Below are 18,110 nucleotides of genomic sequence, written 5' to 3'. Positions count from 1 at the left end.
GCCCTTTCACACCAACTTGTCCTGGCAGTTAACAGATGAGCTGAATGGGGTGTGTTGGACCAGGTAAATTATCAAACTGTGCTGGACAGCAGGCCTCCAGGACCTGAATGTAAAGCCCTGACCTAGTGCTTGACGAAGACGGAAACTTTACCTCGAAACTGCCATGAAACAATATCACAGCCATCAAGCAGCAAATTCTGTGATGTAGCTTTTATAGACATTAAACACTTCAGACATCTGGTTCCCATCACCACCGCTGAGAACGATTTGGAGGCACGTTTTACATCATACCACAGTGAATTATTTTAGTTTAGGGATGTTCCGGTCAGGTTATTTTACCCCCGATCAGCCGATACCAATCCAAGCCACACAGGTTAGATAAGATGTGCTTCTAATTAATACTGAAATAAAACAAATTTTTATCAGTTTCTAAAATTATACATTCTGGACTGTCGGATTGATTTAGTTTAGTAGAGACTGACCATTCAGTGCCCAGTTCCTTTAAAACACTGCAGTCAAATTCCTGTATAGTGGGTGAATGTTCTGTGGGTTGGGTTTCTATAGCATGTATTAGCATGGGTTTCTGAGCAGTAATGTTTGTTAATTTACATTTACATTTACATTTACATTTACATTTACATTTACGGCATTTAGCAGACGCTCTTATCCAGAGCGACTTACAAAGTGCTTTGCTATTTACCCAAGAAAAGCCTTAGCTAGTTAGAATAGACTAATAATACAAAAGATACCTCCAAGCTTAGACATTACTAAACACAATACAATAAGGCGACCATAGAACTATTCGTCCAAGTACTCTCTGAAGAGGTGGGTCTTCAGTCTGCGTTTGAAGCCAACGAGAGACTCGGCCGTTCAAACATCCAGGGGCAGCTTGTTCCACCACTTTGGTGCCAGGACAGAAAAAAGCCTGGACGCTTGTCTTCCGCGGATTTTGAGGGATGGTGGGTCGAGCCGAGCCGTACTTGAAGCTCGAAGGGCTCTTGGTGCGGATTGGCTTTTGACCATTGCCATCAGATACGGAGGGGCTGGTCCGTTCTTGGCTTTGTAGGCCAGCGTCAGGGTTTTAAATCTGATGCGGGCAGCTACTGGAAGCCAGTGGAGAGAACGCAGCAGTGGAGTGACATGGCTAAATTTTGGGACATTGAAGACGACCCGTGCCGCTGCGTTCTGGATGAGTTGCAGGGGCCTGATGGTGCGCAGAGGGAGACCAGCCAGAAGAGAGTTGCAGTAGTCAAGTCTGGAAGTGACGAGAGACTGAACAAGCACCTGGGTGGCCTCTCTAGAGAGGAAGGGTCAAATTCTGCGGATGTTGTACAGGAGAAATCTGCAGGACCGAGTTACTTTTGCAACATGACTTGAGAACGATAACTGATCATCCATCACTACACCAAGGCTTCGGGCTTCAGTAGAGGGAGTGACCAGTGAGTTCTCAAAGGTGATGGCAAGATCGTTTCTTGGTCCAGCAGTTCCCGGGATGTACAGCAGCTCCGTCTTGCTGGGGTTGAGTTTGAGGTGGTGAGCCGCCATCCAAGACGAGACGTCGGCAAGGCATGCTGAGATACGGGCAGAAACCTGTGTGTCAGACGGTGGGAAAGAGAGCATGAGTTGAGTGTCGTCGGCGTAACAGTGGTAAGAGAATCCATGGGAGGATATCACTTTACCAAGAGAGTGAGTGTACAGTGAGAAAAGAAGAGGACCAAGAACTCAGCCTTGTGGAACGCCAGTGGAGAGACTACAAGGAGCGGACGTGTCGCCCTGCCACGTTACCTGGTATGAGCGTCCCTGCAGGTATGATGCAAACCATTGCCGGTAATTCCAAGACCGGCAAGGATAGACAGGAGGATCTTGTGGTCCACTGTGTCAAAAGCTGCGGAGAGGTCAAGAAGGATCAGAACCGAGGACAGTCTGGCAGCTTTAGCTGCATGGAGCTTCTCTGTAACTGCAATGAGAGCAGTTTCAGTAGAGTGTGCAGCTTTGAAGCCAGACTGGTGGGGGTCCTGAAGATTGTTCAGAGTGAGAAAGAGAGACAGTTGGTTGTAGACGGAATGTTCGAGAATCTTTGAGAGGAAAGAGAGAAGAGAGATAGGTCTGTAGTTGCCGATGTTAATAGCACCTTTATGACACCAGATGGATAATGAACACTGTGGTTAAAACAAAGACTCGGAACTGGATTGGGATTAAAATAGCCAATACCTGATCCATTAAAATATGCCTGGATTGGCACCATTCTTTACAAAATATTACAAAGAATTGTGGAATTCTTTTTTAAGATCTTAAACATCTAAAAGCAGGCTATCACTCTCAAACTACTCAAATGCTCTACTCTTAGAACTAATAATTGTCAAAAATCTATAGTCAAGAGGCACTTTCATGAATGCAATAGAGAGGCTTTGCTTCAAGATGCAAACTGCTGGGAATACTCAAGAACAGGGACAGATGAATCCAAGATCGACTTGAGTATGGAGAAGGAAATGAGGGTTCATTAGCCACAGCATACAGCATCATCTGTCAAACATGGTGAAGGCAGTGTTATGGCATGAGCCTGTATGGCTGCCAGCAGATCTGGGTCACTGATGTTTATTGATATGACTGCTGATAAAGAAGCAGGATGAATTCTGAAGTGTGTAGAGCTATACTCTTTGCTTAGCTTCAGTCAAACGCTGCAAAACAGTGATGTTGCATCACTGTACAGATGGATAACTATCAAAAAAATACAGCAAAAGTAGCCCAAGAGCTTCCTCAGGCAAAGAAATGAACTGTTCTTAAAATGAACTGTTCCTGGCTCACCCAATTGAGCACTCTTTTCACTTACTGAAGACAAAACTGAAAGCAGAAAGGCCCCCAAATAAGCAGCAGCTCCTTGTTGCTGCAGTAAAAAAGGCCTAACAAAGAATCTCAACAAAGGAAACTCACCATTTAGTGATGTCTGTGGGTTCCAGACATCAGCAGTCACTGAATGCAAAGGATTTGCATCCTTACATAATATTTATATGTATAACCATGTTTGTTTGTGACTGTAATTCCTAAATGGGTTCATTTTTAACCTCCAAAAACTACACACTAAGGCGTACTAACACTAACTACAGGTACAAACTGGTGGGGCTATTCTTTGGTAATAGAACACTTTCGGCCTGCTGGCGGGCCACAGGCTTTTTAAGGGGTTAACACATCTCTTCAGAATGTGTATGATATACTGATTGATATTGCTATACTGGTTAAGATTAAAAATACTGTGATATATTGCAATACTGTAAGCATGGCAATATATTGCAATATTTTTAAATCACGTTTAGGAATACTGCCATAGTATAAAAATGTGCATAAAAGCTGAGTAAAAGCAAAGTTTACTTCTCATGCAGTCACAACAGGGGGATCTGAACACTGCTATCTAGTGGTTAGGGTCTACAACCAAATCCTCCTACAAACCAAAGTCTCCTACAAATCTTTACATGTAAACTATTAATTGAATACTGTCTTGATGATAATCGGTACAATAATGCAAAACAAAATATCATGATACAACCCTGGTAGTACACATCGATTAGGTACACATTGTTTTTTTGACATTCTCTTCTTAAAGAAGGTATTCCGAGCGAGTCCAGGGCAGGGTCTCCTCCCTCTGTTCTTGTCCGTGTCTAGAGAGGGTGGCTGTGAGTAAGGCAAGGTTATTGCGATGAAAGATGGCGTTGAGATTAGCAGGCCGTTCCTAGGCCTGGCTCTGGCAGTGGCGCGGAGGGAGCCGTGTTGCTTGATTTATGAGGGTCGCCACGATCAGCACTCGCTGCATGAATAAACCATGTGCCTAGGATTAAACTCCTGTTAAATGACCTAGAGCATTTGCCAGGTGTCCCCAACACCTATTTACAACGTACACTTACCTAGCCTCACGGAGGATATCTAAAACCAAGTGCTACTGATCTCAGAGTGGACTTATGTATTAATGTATTATTATGTGCCCTATAGCAAACTGATATTTGAGCTTTGCTAATTCAAAAGACCTTTGGTGGCATGAGGTGACTTTCATTTATGTGTGATTGAGGATATTTAGTGACGAATACAGGATTAATACCTGTTCAACGTGTGTGTACATCAACATTAGCAGATTTGTAGAACTACATATACACACAAAAAACACATCTAAACATACACTCTGAGCATGCAGATGGAGGCAGGCCACTACAATTTAACACATCATGGGGCTCCTAATGGTGCATTGCTCCTAATGAGAGCTCTAGCAGACATAAGCTGCAGGGTCAGTTAGTGGTCAGTGTAGCGCACAGCCTTTAGGTGGTAGAGGTCAGTGTTTCAGTGTGTTTGTGTGTTCATAACTGAGGAGCACAGAAGTTTTTTTTTCCTTATAGAATGACATAGGACAATGATATTAGAAAAAAAAACATACCTTGGTTTTTGACCTAGTCTGGTCACAGAAACAGACTGTACAAACAATATAGAGCAAATATGTCACTGTATTAATACCTTAAGCAGCCTATGGCCCGCCAGCAGGCTGAAAGTGTAATTACAAACTTCTATTACCAAAGAATAGCCCCACCTGTTTGTACAGAAGTCCCTGTAGTTGCTGAATGATGTGCCTTAGTGTGTAATAAGCCTCTCTGCCTTAAGGGGTTAAAGCTCTAGGGGCAATCTGAAATATATAAAGCCTTAAGGTTCTCTTCATTGTGAACTGAACTTGTAGTTGAACTGGGTGAGTTGGTGTTTACGTTTTATTTCTGTCCAAATAGGATATACTTTGTGATGGCTGGCATAAGCAAGGAGTGCCATATAACAAACTGACAGCATAACAGTGGAAAGAGAACAGCGGTTTATCTCCTGTCTTGATAAATCTATTTACAGTATAAGATTGTATTCTGTGTTTTGTAGACTTTATTCATATATATATATATATATATATATATATATATATATATTTATATATATACACAAAGCATTCTTTATGAATTTGTAGTTGATTTGATTTGACTTGTAGTTGATTTGATTTGAACTGTATGCATTTTATGTTCAAGATAAAGGTGAGCAAAATGGTAACAAATATTATACATATATTTACAATATATTATTTTGGCAAAATGCACCATTAGCAGCTGGTAAAATATTGTTTATATTTGTAGCGTTCAATGTGTGTGCTGGGCGATTAATTGAACATTTGACTTATGATTAATGGACGATTATATAAGCTGCTCTAGTTGTTCAGTTGGTCAGGCTTTGTGTTTAGGTTTTCCGTCGTGTTGCTTCTATGCTGCAGACTGAATGGGATGGAGTCACGTGACCACACGTATGGCATAGCATGTTTTTAAGGGGATAGGACCTTTACACACACAGTGGGGAAAGTACTAACAGAATTAAAAAATAAAAATGGCCAATTGCCCAGCCATACTATTAGGCTCACATACTCGTTAAGCACACTATCATCTTTAAGCTCAAATTACTTAAAGAAGTGTATTATCTTACTTAATATCTTAAATTATGTGCTTTGTACTTATTGTATATAATTTTGCAATAATTTGATAACTGTGTACATAGCTATCTATGTGTTCACATATACTGACAGTCATTGTGGATAGCTATCTGAAGACTTTGAGTAAAAGATGAGCCCGTAATTTTTTTTAGATGTTTCAACTTTTAATTTGGGAGTTAATTTTATAAACTATGCATAATATGATGTGGATATGGGATTCTGGATGTGGGCACAGCTCAGCTTCTACAGTTCATAGTACATAGTCCTGAAAGATTATGTGCTACACCAACATATGACATTACAGCTATTACTGGCTTTTATTTTGTAATACATAATACTATTCATTTTCAATGTATTGATGGTCAATAGTTGTAGATTGCTCTAATTTTCAAATATATATATATATATATATATATATATATATATATATATTTGAAATATATGTGTATATTTGAAATACATGGGTATATTTGATTGGAATTTGATCTCAAAGGGTACAGAACTCTAAACACCTGAGAAAAATCAGTGTGACATCAACAAGAAAAAGTATAATTTAATAGACATTATTAATACTGTTAGTTCATATTAAAGCAATTAACATTTTAATGTATAACCTAGATTATTTATGTTACAACATATTGTACTTTAAAAATATATATTTCTTTAAATATTAGGCCTATTGCTTTTGCTTCTGTCAAGCAGTATATGTTCCCTTTAACCTTATGTTGAATGTCCATGTAAATATTTCATAGACATGCTTTAAACATTTGCTAATGGCTGTTATTTTAAATGAATCTTTTAAAATTAAATAAGCCTAATAAAATATAATTGCAGCCATAAGACAACAAAATCTAAGACATAATGAATAAATCCATTTAATAATGGGATGCATAATTAGCCTACTACACAGTGGGGACAGTGGGATAAAGGAGAGTGGAATAAAAGAAACAAATTCCCTTTTAAATTTAAGGAATTTTAGTGCCGAAAGGGTAGGAATTCAGGAACTTGGCAAATCATCTGCTATTTCCATACAAACTTAAAGGAACCCTCCTTTAAATGGTCATAGATCTGTTTAATTAATACTATCACAGTCAGTTAGTTTAAATGACAGTCCACTGTTTTGCTATTTATTTATTATGGTTTGGTACTTGTTATTGGCTTTTTATTTTCAAATAAAACTAGTTTTGGTCATTTCTAAATATGTTTTTAAAATGCATATCTTTATTTTAAATTTATTTTAAATGACAAAAAAAAATTTGAATTGTGAATTATTAATATTTCACTTATGCTGCTGTTAAACCAGTGCCCTGCCTCAGTATAGATTTTGGTGAGCTTCAGCTGGTTTCACAGGTACACATATAGATATAGCTCACATAGTCTCCATATGGACTCCATATGTATGACTATATATTTTTCATATATAGTTTTTTTGTTTGGGTTTTTTTCAGCTCTCAGCAAAATGCAGTCACCACTCGCAGTGGCTAAAATAAAACATTTCCATTTAATTCTTGTACCACGTAGCTGGTAATTACCTGTCAGTGCAAAAGCCCATCTTCATTAAGAGCAGCAGTGTAACCGCCGCCATGAGCCAGGTTTAAATATTTATATTATTTTTATACCAAACCAAAAGCTTTAAATAAGCATTCGCTTATTTGTATGTACCAAAGACGTGTCAGGTAACTGTGGACATTGGTCCCTGCAGACCTATATATATATATATATAGTTAAATATACTCAGCAGTCTGAATGGTAAGTTCACTCCAAAGTCAGCAATCATTTCCATTTCAAATGATCTTAATAATTCGTAAACAGACTCGAGCTAGGAGTAAATGAAGGAAGAAATGAATTCCGTCCTGGGCTGAGACGAAGTTGAATAGCGAGCGTGCCTCCTTGAGGGAGGGAGGGACTGGTTTATCGTTTCGAGCACTGCCAGCAGGCCCAGAACATCACTCAGAGAGGGCCGCAGATGCTAGAGGCTCAGGGGATCGTCTGGTTAATTGCATTGAGCTCTAATAAGTCACACATTGAAGACACGTGTCTTGAATCATGTAAATGTCTCCTCTGGTAGACAGTCAAGAGGACGTGGAGTTTGATTTGAGTCTGTTGAGTGTTCTAAAGGTTCTTTGCTACTTGTCTACATGTGGTAAGGTGTACGTTTGCACAGGTCAGTCTCACCTGGGTGTCTGAAGGCTCCACCTAGTTTCAGTTTATGCAACAAAAAAAAAAAGACCTCAGAAGTATGCAGACCTCCCTAGTGCAGCATACAGCCAATATAGCTTTCCTCTATGCTGCACAATGAAAGAGCGCAAATCTTTAACAGGAGGATTTGGGGGGGTTTCAAATTGGACCTTTTTTGTACATTGTCGCTTTGTGAAAAATAAAGATAAGTGAAGTCAAAGAAAAAGAGCGGTTGTGATTGTGGGTGCCAGGCCGACAGTGGACAGAAACACAGCCAAGCCTTCAGCATATTGATCTGAAGGCTGGGTTATTGTTTTGTGTTTTTACAGACTGAAGGATGGCTCTGTCTCACTGTAAAAAGGTAAAACGCTTGTTTTTCCACCACTGTTGCCTGTGTATCCACTAAAACGCATATGTCAGAGTATATGACGGCAAAGCGGACGGTAATGCAGTTTGGCATTTCAATAACACCAAGTTTCTTGTCTGTGAAGTATTGTCTCTGAAGATTAAGAAATAACCTGGAGGCGCTGAAGTGTGATGGAAAGGTGGTGTTTTTTTCTCTCTCTTTTTTCCCCTCATATGTTCAAACTGATATGTTTTGAGTTTTTGTCTTTGTTTACTTCTTCACTTCTTCATCTGTCAAACATTTATGTGCAGTCACGTGAAAACCTTGAAAACCTTTGTCTTTTTTCTGCATCTGGAGGTCTGTTCTTGGGCTGGACTTGCTAGGACGGTCTGACCTGACCATGCTGGCAGTTGTTTGAGATCTTTTTTTAAATCCAGATTTTACAACCTTCTTGCTGAAGGCCTCAGATTGCTCTTTGGATCTCACCATGGTGACACCACTCACTTAATTAAGACAGCTCTAACAATGTTTTAATCAGGTTATATTACCTTCTTCTCTCAATATTGTTTAAATAAAGATCAAATGTCAGTATGTTAAAATATGGTAAAAATGGAAAATAAAAAAAATAGGATGCCCTAATATTTTAATATATTAATTTTAATATATATTTTAATAAATATTAGTAGATTTGTTCTGAAATTAGTTCTTCCATAAGCACTGTCTGCAAATGAGATCCATCTGCCTATTCATTTGTGTTATTATAGTGTATTATAGTATTATAGTGTGATAACATAGTCAGTGCAGCTAATTGCTGATGTGATGTGCTAGCAAGTCAGTGTAAATCATGAGTAATCCATTGATTTCTGCAGTGTGGTGTACACCACAACGTGCAGAAAAATAAAATAAAATAGAAAGGTAATCAAATTTATTAACTTGGTCATGTCAACAACAGAGAGTGACCATTACCTGCCAGTCTGTCCCCATGTATGTTGCCCCCAGATGGCACTGAAGGAGATTTAAAGATCCACTGAAAGCTAGGTTTTAAAATAAATTATGGAAATCTCAGTTTGTATTCATCTTGTCATGTGGGGCATTGAAGGGGTGAAGCCCAGAGGGGAGTAGACCTCTAGAGTAGCCTCAAGTAAGAGCATTGTTATTTCTCTGAAATAATAATTGAAATCCAAGTAAAAGTTGAAAGAAAGTATCAAGTAAGAAAAAAAAAAGGTCTCAAAAATTATTCCTTTTGCAGTTTAACTACAGTAGAACTCTATAGTCTAGTCAGCATCTATTAGCATAGAAACATCGGCAGAAGTGTATGGGGAATGGGACTGGTCAGGTCTAGTAGGAACCAGAATCATGTTGGGGTGCATCTCTGAATAATGTAATTTGTCTTTGTGGGTAATAAGAGTTTGTTATGGCATTATCACAGTGCACAATTTGTGGGTAATAAGCGCCATATTAACACCAAGGCAAGATTTTACTATAGTGCCATCATAACAGCAGTAATGGGGGGTGGGACCTTAACGCAGTCCCACATTGGCCTATCACATCTCTTTATATATAAGAGGGTGGTGCCCACCTTGAATCAGCGACATCAATTAATTTTATGACCAGTGAAAATCAAGCATGTAAAATATGACCTCATTATGAGTGGACATTAATTGTAGGTGACTAACGAACAACAAAGGCATCAATCAAGATGAAGGATGAGGAATCTCTGAAAGAACGAAACACACAGACGAATTCATATCATTTAGAAAATGTATGGAGAAGAACGTAGATGAATGTAACATTGCATTTAAAGCTGCATTTTTGTAATAATTATGAATAAACATATTTTGTATTAAAATGACTCATACAATTACAATTGATACACAAAGTTGTAGCACATAATTACCCCCCTGAATGCTGAACTAGGCGACTAACTGCAAGTGACTGTACATCCTTAAAAAAGGTTCTCCAAGCATATTTCAGAAAAAAAAGGGTTCTACATAGGACTATGTATTTGGAAGCTTAGCATGTTCTTGTTGAAGGCTCTCTGTGAAACCTTTTTATTTATTTTTTAAATGGTGCAAAAGAGGCTCTGGGTGCCTCAGGGTTCTAATGTGCTACCATTATGGCCTGGGGATTGACGTGCTCTCTCAGGTTGTGTAGATGGTGCTCTTTCCTTTTATTACTCTTAAAGTGATGTTGGCCGGCATAGATGTTTGTTAGCCGGTGTTGAGGAGCTGGGGACCCGAAGCTTTCTTCTGAGCATGTCTGCTGCCCATCAATGGCATTTCGAAAAGAGGTGGTGGCTGGCATGGAATGTATCGAAGGAGACAGGTGTTAAGTCCTAACCCTCCTAGTGTTGGGAGCATTGCTAGTGCTAAAGGGGTGGGTTGATTGGCAGTACCAAATTGAAAAGAAAAGGCAGCCAGATGCTTTTTTGTATTATTTTAACTAGTCAAAGTTTTCTGTTTTACATAGAACCTGTTTTGCTTAAAGTTTAGTTAAGCCATAAATGAACAGCATTTAATGTAAAGCAGTGTGTCACAAATAATACATAAGTATTTCTGACAGTTTGGTCTTGGCTGCACTGAAACACACTGCAAAGAAACCTTCACCATCACTATAAGCTATAGGTGACATATTTTATTTATTAGATCAGAAGAGGAGGGATGATTGCTTCCACCTACTTTTAGCATTAGCCAGCTCAAAACATCTGCTGAAATTTACATTCAAAATTAAAATGTTAATGTAATGAATAAACCAACAACACAAATGAAAATGCTCTTGCTAAATATCTGTGAGGTGTTTGCTAAGCACCGCTCCCTCCTGCGCCTCTAACAAACACTCTTTTATAGCACTCTTTCACAGTTTTCAGGACTTCTCGTCATGCTGTAAGTACTGCAGTGCAGTACTATCAGCATTTTGGAAATAAATGTAAGGAATACCATTATATGGATAAAAGAATCAGAAATGTTTGAGCACAACTTATGTAAGAACCGTAGTAGTCAAGCACAGCATACATAAACAGGGTTGGACAAACAGTACCCAGCAGGCACTCAGTGTTGTCACAACGTTCTGACAACCAGAACAGTCTGCTGGGTCCCTATAAACAGTTTTCACAGTGGCACAATCATCAACCAGCTCATTAACACTAAAGGCATAAATTCCCCCCCCAAATCACCGGCATATTAAACTTGATGCTGTTCTGTTGCCAAAGCAAGTTAAGAGTTTGGTATTTTTTCTATCATGACCCTCTAATATTATGTGTTGTTGTCGGTTATATTAAAATAGAGACCTATTCTATTGGCAATACTTCTGTATAGGGGATGTGTGTGCATTTGATCATCAGGGGTGGAAGATTCAGATACATTTCCGGGAAATTACCAGTAACTTTCCATTGGAACTTTAGCTTTGGAACTTTGGAAATATTCCAAAATGTAAAATTTCCATGGAAATTTTGGAAATTTGGGAATTTATAGGAATTTATTGAAATTAATAGGAAATATTGGATAATTTAAAGGAACTGTATCCTACAATATCATCAATGTGCTGTTTTTTGTCAACTGCTGACATGAAGGCATAACAATACAAATAAATTTACATGGGAAATTAACAGGAATGAACGAGTAATTATGGGAATAAAACGTGAACATTTGAAGCTAAAGGTGAAAAACTTGCATATAGGTGGGAAAAAATATACTGAAGCATAATCTTGGCTAAAATAATTAGATATGATACAAAAAAGCAGTTGAATAGCAAATAGCTGCTCCTCAATCCCAGGCACAGGGCACATGGTACATTACACACTGAAGGGCTATTAAGAGTTATGCACATACCTGACTTGGTATACCTCACTTTTGTGATCATTCAATGGTTGTCTTTTATAATAAAACTGCTGCAGTCAACTGCAAACTAAAATGTGGTTTTACCAATTGCTGCTAATATTGGCAAAAATTTCCATGACTACTACATTGAATAACATGGTTTATCTGGATTGCTGTCGTCCATCTTGCGTCATAATGCAAACCCCCCATAAGAGTTTAGGTGAGACACCCATGGTGACCAATGGTGACCATAGGGATGGCAGTACTACAGTACCCTGACACTGCCCCCAACTCTGGCCTGCTAAACATGACTGAGTAGGGGTTAATCTTTGTGTGAATCTTTGAGTTGTGAGCAACAGAACTGAAGCAGAACTGAATGGATTTAAAAGTAGGATGATAAGGAACTTAAAATCACAAAGTAAAAAGTGTTTTTCCCTTGCAAATATAGTTGAGTAGAAGTAAAGTCATACACAATGATTATAATACACACATACTAGATCATTCTACCTGAATTCATGTATTTGTAGCTAGTTCCAACCCACCTTTGGTGTTGCCTCTCTGCACCAAATCAACCATTGCGTTTTAGCCCCCTGTTATGTTTTGGAATCTAACTGACTAGTGTTAAAGTTTAAATCTACAGGAAATACATTTTTAAGCATTTTTGGAACATGATACCATTTCTGCTGGGCTTCTTAAGTGATATCACTTTGGTGTATATAAATGTTAATGTTAATGCTAAAATTAAGGACTTTTTTTACAACTGACATTCCATTTTATTTTTGTTACAGACCAGTAACAGCCAGGTCAGCCAGGTCTTTTTCCATGAGGGTCCCTTTTTTTAATTCTGTCCCTCAGAGAAGTTGTGCTGAGCTGGAAACAGACTTTCCATTTGAGCAAAGGAAACATTTTGTTTTGTTCTGAGCCAAGTCTGTTTCCAACTCAGTACAGCTCGCACCTTTTATTCAGTTAACATTTTGTTGCACACTTCATTAATTCCTTTAATGAATCTAGTGTTGTGTTTGTACATTCCACCGTGAGAGCGCATTAATGTATTCACTCCCATTCTACACCCAGGGGTTGTTGCCTCGACCTACAATAGTACATATGAATGGGATGAGTCAAGATAACCACTGTTAAAAAATGTATATCTAGCACAATGGTGGAAACTAATGAGAGTACATTTACTTTGTTACTGTACTTAATGGCACCCCGTGCATTTTAATGAGATGTGATTTTTTAAAATGCTTTATTGTATTTTACTTGTAAAGCCAATTCATGAACAGATGCATGAACAGCCTTGTGAAACATTCTCATTTCCTTCATTTGCCAGTATATGAAGGTTTTTTGTTCACCAACAAAGAATGAGCAATGCAAATACAGCTTGCTTACTGTTGGTACAATACATGTATCTATAGCTCTATGTCTGACTTTAAGGGGGCAGCATATTTGCAGCTTATCTCTCAATTTCATAAAAACAAGGGGCAGGGTCATCCATTTAATTTTCGATTGTAACAGAGTTGTGCATATTATTATGAGTCGTATATATTAACTTTTACTTCACTATATTTTGAAAGAAATTTCAACCTGAACTCAGTTGCACTGAATCTTTCTTCTCTGCAGAAAAGAAAACAAATGAGAAGAAGAAGAATAACAACAACAAACTATTCATGTTTATTAATGTAACCTTATTATAATGTGTTACCATAAAAGATCAAACACAAAAACTAGGCAGATTGTGCAAACCCTAACACTGCAGTCCAAACATTTCAGAATGCCCGCACCAATGGTGATAATTTAAGCTAAGCCTATGTGTCAGACAAAGTATGCCAGACCTCTAACACTAATTTACATAATTGTAAGATTTGTTTGTTTTTTGTGGAGTAACAAATGAGGTAAATGCAATTCTTGCTGATGCTGGTATTCAGTAATCCAATAGACTGTTTAATAACTGTAGGCAAAGTTCCCTGAAGCGATGAGTAAGACTCACCATCATTTTGAGAGCTGTGTATGACTGCATCATCACAGAAAGCAAGAGTGCATTTTTATTTATAAATTGATGACTCTTTACTTTAGAGGTGTATGTCAGAATGTAATTTCAGACAATAGTGCTAAAAGCCTTATTATATATTATTATACTGATATTATGAATTTCCTACTTTCACACACATAAATGGTTTTTGTTAATTTTAGGTAAAGGCTAAGATATGATTCATCTTCTGCTAATCCTCTGTGTCAGTCACATATCCATCTACCACTCCGAAATGCAGATGCACACTCACACGTAGTATTGCCAATAGAATAGGACTTCCTAGAGCAGATAAACATGAACCTGTTGGCACCATGCCTAATCCCAGAAGTGGGCTAGAGGGGTACTACAAACAAACTGGTTGGTTTTGGCAGCATGAACAGAAATGGCAGAAAATAGTCAAACATTTTATGGAAAATGAGTTTTAAAGGATTCTCTTCTGACATATTAACTAACAAACTCTTTTAACTGCTTTTCTGTGTATCATTGGTTGTTTGCTGCGTCACATTTGCTGTGTCACGTTTACAGCTATTTTTTTTTACCATTCCACTTTAAATAATGTAGCAGTTACATTCTGCTGTTGAAATGTACACAATGTAACTGTGCCACTATTTAGTCAAGTCAAGTCAAGTCAAGAGGCTTTATTGTCATTTCAACTATATACAGAGTACATAGTGAAACGAAACAACGTTCCTCCAGGACCATGGTGCAACACACAACACAGTGCAGACAGAACACAAGTGCAACACAGAACAAGTGCAAAACAGTTAGCAGATGGGTTTCGATCCAGCACACTTCCACTGCTAGAATGAAGCTAGAATTAAGAGTTAGAATCAGAAGCCAACTTTAGCTTTTGTTAAAAAGCTGGTAAACTGGTAAAATCTCAGCACTTACCAGTTAAAAGAAAGATTTTGTTTGTTTTGCACCAAAGTAATGTCACAAATGAACTCTGTCTAATTTATCAGCACCCAATCCCAGGTCACTGAATCAAATCAGAACATCCCTAGTAAGCCATACTTGGCTGACAGCCTCAACACTTTCAGAGGAGAACACAAACCACTTGGCTTGCTTAACTTGTGTCATGTGATCATGTAGACACCCAAATTGCTAGCTTTTCTCAGCAGGTCATTTGATATGTGTGGGACACCTCTAGGCAGTTTATGTAGATTTATGCTGTGATGAAGTATCAGATCAGCATCACATTCAGGTTTCCGGGGTTTGTCCTGCATGTAGCGAGAGCAGAAATGTTGGAGGTCAGTGGCAGACAGCCTGTCCCCTCCGGTGTGCTCCCAGCCCATCCTCCTGCTTTCACCCCATTTCCTGTCCTCGCCTCCGGCTCCCCGCCCAGCCTCTTCTGCATCTGAAGGAACAGACTGATAAATTATGCATCCCTGCGCGAGAAAAAGAGGCCAACGTCCCTTTTGTTTGCAGCCGTATTTTCATCTCCATGTCCAAAGCCCGATTTGTGAGAAAGAGAAAAAGGGAAAGAGACAGAGAAAGAGAGAGAGAGAGAGAATGAAAGAGAAATAAAGAGAGATGGAGGGAGAGAGGAAAGACCAAGGAGCTGACCTCTGCCCTAACATGGTGCGGAACTACAAGCCATGTAATGAGCCTGAGGAACATCGGGCTCCTGGTTAGGTAAACACTAGGGCCGCGGAGCACTTCATTGTGTCATTAATGCACATGAATAACCTGTTTTTGTGTGCTATTGTTGAGAAGCCTCTCGAGGCGTGCGCTACGAGATGAACAGTGATGACACTTCAGGCTCTCAGGATAATGCATGCCCTCACCCCAGTGTGCCTTCAGGAGAAGAACGATCTCCTCCAAACGTAGGGACACTGGGTAGATTTCATATGAGAGATTAAGCAGCTGTTACATTCAGTCCCAGGAACCTTTTACCAGAGCTCTACCTCCATGTATCTCTCATTCCTTTTTTGTCATCTTGATTACTATCTTCCGGCATTTAGATGCCCATTTGTACCTCAATCAACAGTCACATACTCAGTTTATCCCCCTTTCTACCTCTTCCTTCCCTATTTCTGGCCCTTAATCTATTCTTCTCCTATAATAATGTGCTGCTGTTGCATAATGTCCCACTGCTGTTGTCTGTTCTGATTTAGAGGCCCATCTTTCTCTCAGTTAAGAGTTATATACTTACAGTTTATCTCCCTATCTCTCATTCTCTCTCTCCTTTCCTTTCTCTACTCCCAGGTGACGTCCCTCCTGGTATTCAAGCCTTCAGTGAAGTCATCCGTCTGTGCTTCGTACGAACCCTGCATCTTCAGTTCACACTGACCGTGACCGTCCCCAGGTTTACCTCTTGAAGCCCTCTCCGGAGCCTTCAGTCTGTGGTCTGAGGTGACACTTTTTTCCACCCTAAATCCTTTCCTTGTTCCTCCATCTAGGCACCATTCTTAGAAATCACCTTTCATTAGGATCATCCACACTTCAAAAAGAAATGTGCAGTAATTTGATGTCAGGGCCTTCAATAGCTAAGCCATGAGGAGATGTCACATTCTCACAAATCATTGAGACTCTGTGGGAATCACTGAGAACTTCAAATGCATTTTGATTAAAGGTTGTCTAATCATACCACGAAAGCCAATAATCTATAAAACATGGGCGTTTGCTGACCCAAAATCAATTGAAAATGACTAGTCGTTTCTCATGTAATGTTTTGACAGCTATTCCAGAATATAGAAGCTGCATACAGCTTTCCGTAAGACCAATCTCAGTCTTATAGGAGCGCTCTACTGAAGGAAAAGATCGCCATCAGCATGTATTCAGCCAAGCCAAGGCCGTGGTCTATTTTTGAGGCCTACTTATGAATCCTGAAGTACCATATTCAGCCATTAGCATTTCAGTGTAATAGAGCAATTTCTTGGTTGACTCAGAGCAGAAAAGCAGTACACATACTAAGAAATCTTTGTGTGTGCAGGGGTAGAGAATGTGCATGAATGAATAATACTGGAGCAGAAGGAAACCTGGATCTAACCTCTGCCTCGTTAGATGATCTAGTATTTGTGGGAAATGAAGGCCATTGATTTTTTTCTCACTCATCAATGAACTACACACATGTTTGAGTGGCTGCAGATTAACTGAATGGGTGATACCTCATATTATCAAGCACATCGGAAAGTGTATCGGCAACAGAACCTTAGAAGATGTGCACACTTACAGACCAAATGACAACTCTAATTCCCAGACACATACCTGGGGCTTTACAACTAGTTGTGACAGAACAGTTGCTCCACTAAGCTGATCAGAGGAGAACATTGAGTCAGGTAGAGCCTCTGGCTTCGGGACTGCCAGGACTAACTCCACCGTGTACTCCAATCGCACATGCCATGGGATCTCATTAGTTCTGTCATGTGTAGTGCACTTCACTATCACAGCCCTGCATTAGAAGTGTGTCATTCACATGCCCTTTGTGTAGAGGTAGAGTCAAGCCTGCGTCACATCTGGCACCGCTTTGTCCATCCATCACATTCGTATGCTCCTCACCTGTCAACTGTCTAATGAAATGTACTGGCAACTTTAAAAAATGGCTTTCTCACATGCTTCCACACACACCCCTCTGTCACTGTCATGGAACAGATATCCTAAAAAAAAAACCTTTAAGCCACAAACATGGATTTTGTTAGGTCACCAGAATGGCATCTCCAGCATATGTTTGATTTTGCTTCTATAAAGAAACATCTTTGCATATTTGTCACATTTAACTGTTTTAGATTGTCCAACTAATTTTAATATAAGACAAAGACAACAAGAGTAAACATTTTAACTTTTAAATCAGCTATCTATTTGTTGAAGATTTATTTAAAACCTATATCCCCCATGGGAAAAAGTAATTGCCCCCATAAACTTAATGACCCTTGGCAATAACAACTGCAATCAAATGTTAACTGGCAGAGTCTTTAGAGTCTTTTACATCGCTGTGGAGGAATTTTGGCCCAATTGTCTTTGTGGAATTGTTGTAATTTGGCCATACTGGAGGGTTTTCAAGCGTGCCTGTCTTCAGACTTCGTACGACTTCGTTTCAGCTTCAGACTTTGACTTTGAAACCTTTATTTTGTTTCTTTTGAGCATTCAAATGCTTTCTTGTGTGATTTGGATCATTGTCCTGCTGCATAGCCCAAAAGAGCTTGAGCTTTAGGTCAAGAACTGACAGCCAGACATTCTCCTTCAGGATTTTCTGATAGAGAGCAGTATTCATGGTTCCATCAATTATGACAAGTCATATAAGTCCTGCCA

General features: G+C 39.1%; 1 protein-coding gene across 3 annotated transcripts in view; it reads left to right on the top strand.

Annotated features, from left to right (window-relative positions):
* Positions 1-18,110, top strand: part of megf11 (multiple EGF-like-domains 11) — a 166,173-nt gene that overhangs the window by 28,949 nt on the left and 119,114 nt on the right. For 2 of the 3 annotated variants that reach the window (XM_072695535.1, XM_072695532.1), the window contains exon 2: positions 16,068-16,214. The exons of the other annotated variant lie outside the window; for it this stretch is intronic. The gene's annotated coding sequence lies outside the window, so the exon portion shown is untranslated. The remainder of the gene's footprint in view (positions 1-16,067; positions 16,215-18,110) is intronic. 3 annotated transcript variants of the gene reach the window in all.

This window comes from Salminus brasiliensis, chromosome 13 (genome assembly GCF_030463535.1).
Source record: "Salminus brasiliensis chromosome 13, fSalBra1.hap2, whole genome shotgun sequence".
In the NCBI taxonomy this organism is placed as follows: Eukaryota; Metazoa; Chordata; class Actinopteri; order Characiformes; family Bryconidae; genus Salminus; species Salminus brasiliensis.
This window is presented reverse-complemented; position numbering and strand designations above follow the sequence as displayed.